We start from the raw sequence: 7,554 nt of genomic DNA on the forward strand, positions 1-7,554 counted from the left end.
CCCTGATTTGTTGAAAACGGGAGGACGGGAGGAAACGTGTTGACACTTATGCCGTTCATAGTTGTCACAAAAAAAAGTCGTACGCCTCCCGTTTTCATCAAATCAGCACAGATAACGACATCATTTGAGATGATGGTTGGCTAAGATTGTGCTATGCGGTGAAGTTCATTTTTAAGAGTGGGACGGATTTGCTATCAGGTGACCGAAGAGATCAGATGTTCTCATTGGAACAACTTCGTAGCTTTTATAATTCCCAAGTTAATTACTGAAAGTTAATTAGATATTGCCTTAGGAGTCTGCTAATGCCCTCCTAGGCATTACCCTTCAGCATATGCTATATTCCAATTGATTTCATCTCGGAAAAAGTGATATATATATATTTTTTTTTAAATATCGTCACATTTAACTGGGACACCCTGTATATGCGCCACGTTGCGCTTCCTTTACGAACTATTATTATTTATTTACTCTTTCATTCGAGGCAGTGATAACAATAAAAGTCTGGAGGGAAGAGCCACCATAACGGCCTTGACGAGCTCGTCATTCCCACATCCACACAGTTAAACCGGCTTGATCGGGAATCCTGCTCTATACTCAAAACGCACTGTCACAGACAGTCTGGATCGGTCCACAATCCTGGTCAGCGCAACCCTGCTGAGCACACCGTACCCAGAGCCAAAAGAAGTGACAGGGCGCTGACAAGCTGGTGCATGATGAGAGAGGCGGTACCCGAGACGGGGTGGGAGAGAGACGACACAACAAGAATTCTCGAACACAGCAAAAATTTTTATTTACCAGAGCTCTATATATTCAAAAACCTCCGGAGAGGAGGAAGAGGAAGGAGGGAAGGCTTGCTTACGCAGTTGCAAGCCGAGAATTCTTGTTGTGTCGTCTCTCTCCCTCCCCGTCTCGGGTACCGCCTGTCTCATCGTACCCAGAGCCGTACCGTCCGCACTTCACGTTCGTGATCTTGGTTTTCATTTGCAGCCGTCTGGTGGACGCTTTGCACAATGCTCGTAGAAGTTACATCACAGCGTTTTCGGGTATTAGTCTGCGAGCGTCCCGTATTCCGACCTGTCGTCGCTTCATTCTCACCATAATTCATCCTCTTATTCACCTTCATATATATCACCTTCATATATAGATAGGGGAGAAAAGACACCAGAGACTGAAGTAGGGAGTAGGGGAAAGTTATTTATTAAGTTGGCATTTAAACTAAGGGTCTGGGGAAGTCTACGTTTCGGCGGAAGCTCCGCCTTCTTCGGGACTGAGACGAAAATCTATGTACAAGGTCTTTTAAAAGGTTACAAAAGTGTCGTCACAGTTGGTACAATTCCACTGCGAGGCAGTCGTCAGTGAGTCATGTTCTGGAAGATTCCGGAAGGTTCCTGGGTCATCGGCCGGGGAGATTACGTGTCAGAGTCTTGGGTCGCGCTCGTTGCGCTCGTTGTCGCGCCTTCATATATCATATATCACCTTCATATTCACCTTCATCTTCTTATAATTCACCACTGTGAAATGGGGTAGTGTCCTGTGGCTACCACGGGGAAACATCCCATGTCATCATCACTTCTTCATTTATTGTTGTTGTTGTTGTCCCGTATTCAGACTGACTAAAGGACTACAGGAATGGGAATATAGGAGGAACTTTGTGATATGGCGCTTGACATAGACTAAAAGAGGAATGAGCAACAGAAAAACCCATACGAGTGATGTAAAAAAAAAAAACGTCATGCGGGAAATCATATGTCAGGCAGACCCAGACTTGTACGTATTTAGAGTATCCTACTTAAAATACTGAATTTTAAAAACAATTTGCGGTATTTTGGTACTGTACTCAATACTTTTTGCTTTGTGCATATGTACTCTATTTAAAATACATTTTCTGGTATGCTCTACTCAATACTCTAGTTACATATTTTGCATCTCCTTCTCAAACACGCCTCGTCTCGTCTTTCCATACCTCGAGATCTTGCCCCGTGTGTACTAATCCTTGGCGAGTAAGCGTCCTATTATGTATGCCCTGACGCGGTAACGCCGAATTCTGACCTCGCCGAGAAGGAGACCTGCTAGAAGTTTGCTTTGTTCTGGGTCACATATACTTAGTGGAGTTATGTGGTATCTCTTTGTCATCTTTTTGGGACTTGTGTTTAGATGACTCCTATCACACAGGGACGGCTTGCGTAGCACGCGGGGTTTAGGTGATTCGTGTCACATATAGCGGCGGCTTGCGCATTGACCGGTGACTTTTTGGCGTTCAAGGATAAATAGTATCTTTTGTACTTTTGGAAGTATTTCGTACTCTATCTTAATTACTTTAATTTTCACGTATTTATAGTCTATCTTAATTACATTCTAACGCCAGTATTTATTATCTTATCTTAAATAAAATCTTCAGTATCTTGTCCATGTCTCGGCAGACCGGGCGCTGCGTAAACGACCCCACTGCCAGCGAGCTTTGCCAGGAAGACCACCGGGGCGGGTGGCTTGTAGAGCACTGCAGGGAATGCGGCTGTGAACCGATGTTGGCCCAGTGCGTGTACGTCGGAAGAAACCGGTGAAAGAAACAGTGCAAAGGGAGAAACGAAAGGGGAGGAAACGCGAGACAAGCACAGCACTGACTGCCAACCAAAGACTTTTATAAAAAAAGTCTTAGTCTTAAAAGTCTTTTGTTTGCAGTCAGTGCTGCGTTTTAGCGAGTTTTAGCGCGTGCCAAGAACCCTATACGAACACTATATACGATAAAAGGAGTTATCAAATCCAAGATTGGCAATGTGATGTCACCCGCTTGAAAGAAACAGGGTGCGATCCTGTTATCCTGGCTTATCCTGTTTTCGGGGCGGTTATCCTGAACTCTTGTCCTTTTCGTTGTTCCCTTCCACTGGGGCTTTTCTTTTTTTTTATCGTTTTTAGAGTGGATCACCAGCCCGCCCAGATTTTAGCTTTATCGGAAGAAACCGCGTTAGAACAACGTGGGATACGTAGAAGTCCCTTTCACCGTTTGTTAGTCATCTTCTTTTTTTTTTTTCATCTGTGTCTTCAATCTACCTCATCCTTCTTTCATCATTTGTTAGTTTATTCTTTATTTCCTAATTCCTTTTCTTTTTATTTATTTCATATTTCTTAATTTTTTTTTTCTGATTCCTTCCCATTCCTTTCTTTCTTTCTTTATTTATTTATTTCTGGAATAGCAAGCCGACGTCCCGTTTGGCTGACCTTTCTTCCGTTTTTTTTTTTTTTTCATTTTCGTCTAATAAATATATCCCCACCCCGTGAGATAAAAAAAAAAGTGACAAGTATGCGTAAGTGATCCGTCCATAGCACTGTCAGATAAGGATATGGACACCTCAGCACGTGTAGCCGAGGAAGGAATGACCGGCAGGGTTAAGGTGATAAACAGGGTGTTTCACCTAAGGTGATAAAAAAATTCTGACTACACTCTAAAAACTGAACTTCACCGCATAGCACGCTCTGCGCCAACCATTGCCACGAATGATTGGGATATCGCTTCTGATTCGAGGAGAGAGAGAGGCATACGCCTTTTTGTGTCAATTATGATATATCCAAATTGACACAAAAAGGCGTACGCCTCCCTCTCTCCTCGAATCAGAAGCGATAACCCTATCATTCGTGGCAATGGTTGGCGCAGAGCGTGCTATGCGGTGAAGTTCAGTTTTTAGAGTGTACGTACTCGCCAGAGGATTGTCGGATCGGCAATTACCTTCTGGAAACTTTTGCCACCATTGAGGAAGGCATTGGACAATTTTTCATTGCGGGAATTTTTTTTTTTTTTTTTGATTGAACATTGAAAATTGCCAAGCGAACCTCACTTCTTTTCTTTCTTCTTTTTTTTTTTACAGAAATATGAAGTCCTCCACGGATTACCACAGACCTAACCAAAACTATGCACAGCTTCGCGACGGAAATAGTCTTTAAAAAGTAGTAAAAATTACGCTTTACCAGCTCCCGTGGCATAGTGGTTAGGATGATCGCTTTCCACGCCGAGACTGGGAGGTGACACGGGATCGAATCCTGTCACCGGCTGTGCTGTCTGAGGTGTTCCCTGGGTTTTCCGAAGACTTTCCAGACGAATGTCGGCACAGTTCCCCCTGAAGTCGGCCCAGGACGCATGCTAACCCCCCTGTCCCCCACTCCTTCCTGCTGTCCTCTCTCCATCTGTCCACGTCTGTACGCCGCTCATAGACACAGTTGCTTCGCGGCGCTAACAAGAAATTAAAAAAAAAATACGCTTTAGCCCCGCCTGCTTGATTTTCGCGCGGAAGCGCGCGCGCGAAATCTGCGTCTAGACGAGAGAGTGTCCCCGCCTTGATTTGTCTTGGCTTCTTTGTGATAAGACGCTTGATTTGTTTTCTTTTTGATAAGTCGGTTGTCGCCAGCAGCAGCTACTAATAAAATAACTAATTTTTTTAAGACCATTTCCGTCGCGATACTGTGCACAGTTTTGGTTGGGTCTGTAGTTATCCGTGGGGGACTTCATATTTCTGTAAAAAAAAAAAAAGAAGAAGAAACGAGGTTCGCTTGGCAATTTTCAATGTTCAATCAAAAAAGATAAATTTCCCTGAATTAAAAATTGTCTAATGCCTTCCTCAATGGTGGCAAACGTTTCCAGAAGGTAATTTCACGCGTATAAGCCGCACCGCAGATAAGCCGCAGGACGCGTTTTTAGAGACGTTTTGAAAATTTTCTGGCAGATAAGCCGCACCCGCAGATAAGCCGCGGGCAATACGAGACGACTGATTTGTGCGACAAAGGAGACCATAGAGAAGGCCATAAACCCTGTGGTCCATACTCCGGGATCGGCACAGTGTACAACAGAGGAGGTCAGTTCTGGAGTTCTACCAAGATCGGATTGTGCCCTTGTCGGGTGTTTTTCGTGGGCTGATGGGTCAGTGATCTTCCAGAAGACGTGAATCACTGTCACCACTTTCCTTAAAGCTGCTTGGGGGAATGCACCAGGAAGATCAATCTACTCGAATGTGAACCTGTCCCTGTTACGCACTGTTCGTGCATCGGCAGGACAGTGCTGTTCCAGAGACACTGTCGACCCTTTCGTTAAAATCGGCGTATGGGGAAAATACCAAGAAAAAATACTCATCAGATAAGCCGCACCGGTGGATAAGCCGCAGGGCGCCCGTGAGAAAAAAAAATCGCGCATAAGCCGCGGCTAATACGCGTGAAAATACGGTAAATGGCGAAAGTCCGACAGCCCTCCGGCGAGTACGTAGCCAGTTAGAATTTTTTATCGCCTTATAGGTGAAACACCCTGTATAAATGGTGACATGTTCAATAAAGTGTCCGAAGTTGGCGCATGTGTTGCGTCCTTCCATGTGTCTCGTCTTGTTAGGGCTCATTAGGAGCAAGTGTTTCCCTACTGAGCCATTATACGGTGCAAATGTTTTAGCTCATTGCATTTCAGGAACGTACACTGTAAACTGGAAAACACCCTTATGGGTGTAAATGGCTTGTCCTATAACTGACACCTCTTTTTACACCGTACATGGTCTGGAACACCCTTTTTAGAGGGTGTATTCCGTGTAAATCACCCCTGGAAAGGGCGCTTTTCTTTGAAAATGTCCTCTTTTGCACCTTTTAAACACCCTTTTAGGAGGGTGTAAGATCGTTAAACACCCTCCTAAAAAGGTGTATAAAGGGTGCAAAAGACGGCACTTTCAAGGAAAAGCACCCTTTCCAGGGGTGATTTACACGGGATACACCCTCTAAAAAGGGTGTTCCAGACCATACGGTGTAAAAAGAGGAGTCAATTATAGGACAAGCGATTTACACCCATAAGGGTGTTTTTCAGTTTACAGTGTAGTGAGAAAAAGAATGTAAACGCTGAAGTAGAGGGCCGCATTAGTGCTATACGTAACTTTCAAGCAAAAAAAAAACCTGCTACTGTGTACAGTGTGTCGCGCATATAACGCAGTATCACACCGAGAAATTGGTGCCCTCAATTTCACTTCTGTGACATACAGGGTGTCCCAGAAAACGTGTCATTGAATTATAATAAAAAAACTACACCACCTAGAGTCATGCGGTCAATGGCATTTGTTCTTACTAGGTTTTTGCCACCTCCTCATGTGAATGTCGTGTAACGTAAGTTTAATTATGTAAGTTTTTGCGAACTGAAGTCGGAAAGTTACCAAGTAAAGGTCACTTTTTTGCTCCACCAATGTGAAGAGCGTGTCTAATTTACTCACATTAATGATAATTGACGGGGATATTCAGGGGCTATCCCATCAGATAAAATAGCCGAACATCATGCTCTACGGAGCTAGCGCGCGACAAATTTTTCAGCGCAATCCTTGTCAGTGCGACGAAAGGAGGTTGGAAGCCCAACCCACACCTGCAATGCAGAAACAGATAACGCAGGTATGGCTTATATTACCAGCTCCGGTGGCGCAGCGGTAACGCGTGCGCTTGGAGACTGGGAGGTCCGCGGTTCGAATCCGCGGGCCGGCTGTGCCGTCTGGGGTTTTTCCTGGGTTTCCCTCAGATGTGTAATAGGCGTATGCCGGCACAGTTCCCCTGAAGTCGGCCCATGGACGCAGCTATCCTCCCCCCGAGCGGATTCCGCTCGGTCTTCCACTTCACCCTTTCCTCTCCTCCTCTCCACCACCCTTCCCTTCCCGAGAAACATGCCGCCTAATCAGGCAGGCAGACCTCTCGGTTCCTCCCAACGACACTCCTCCTCCTCCTCCTCCTATGGCTTATCGCGTCCGACTTTCGCTGGGATCGCACTTTCCCTCTCCCAATTTCAGGAACTGTCACTTTTTCTACTATCACTCTGTGGGCAGGGTTTGGAACCTCCTTTCGTCGGACTGAGAGCGACTGCGCTCAAAAAGTCGTCGCGCTTTATGGTTCGGTGCTACGAAAAGCATGATATTCGCCTATTTTTTCCGATGGGATAGCTCGTGAATATCACTGTCAATTATCACGAACTTGAGTGAATTCGGCACCCTCTTTATATTGGTGGGGTAAAAACGTGACCTTTACTTGGCAAATTTCTGAGTTCAGTTCGCAAATATTTACATAATTAAACTTACGATACATTACATTCATATCAGGAGTTGGCGAAAAGGGAAAAAAAAGCGGGGGAAACGTCAGCCAAACGGGAGGTCGGCTTGCTATTCCGGAAAGAAAGAAAAAAAAGAAATAAATAAAAAAGAAAAGAAAAGGAATTAGGAAATAAATGATCAACTAACAAAGGATGAAAGGTGAGGTAGATTAAAGAAAAAGATAACAACAAAAATGACTAACAAACGGTGAAAGAATGATGAGATGGATCACAGAAGATGACTTTAAAAGGAAAGCATGAGGTTAATGCGTTGAGGGTGAGAGCGGGGCTCTGAAAAGTGAGATTGCACGACTGGACTTCACAGGCTGTTCGTAAGACCGGAATCGCTCAAAAAACCGGGGAATGGAACCCATTCTTCTATAACACCGAATTCGGACTAGATTTTATTTTCATTCGAGAACGTCAAAGCAATTTGAGAAGGGCTGAGGGTTGGGCTCGTTGTTAATGAGACATCT

This window comes from Ornithodoros turicata, unplaced genomic scaffold (genome assembly GCF_037126465.1).
Source record: "Ornithodoros turicata isolate Travis unplaced genomic scaffold, ASM3712646v1 ctg00000858.1, whole genome shotgun sequence".
NCBI classification, from domain to species: domain Eukaryota; kingdom Metazoa; phylum Arthropoda; class Arachnida; order Ixodida; family Argasidae; genus Ornithodoros; species Ornithodoros turicata.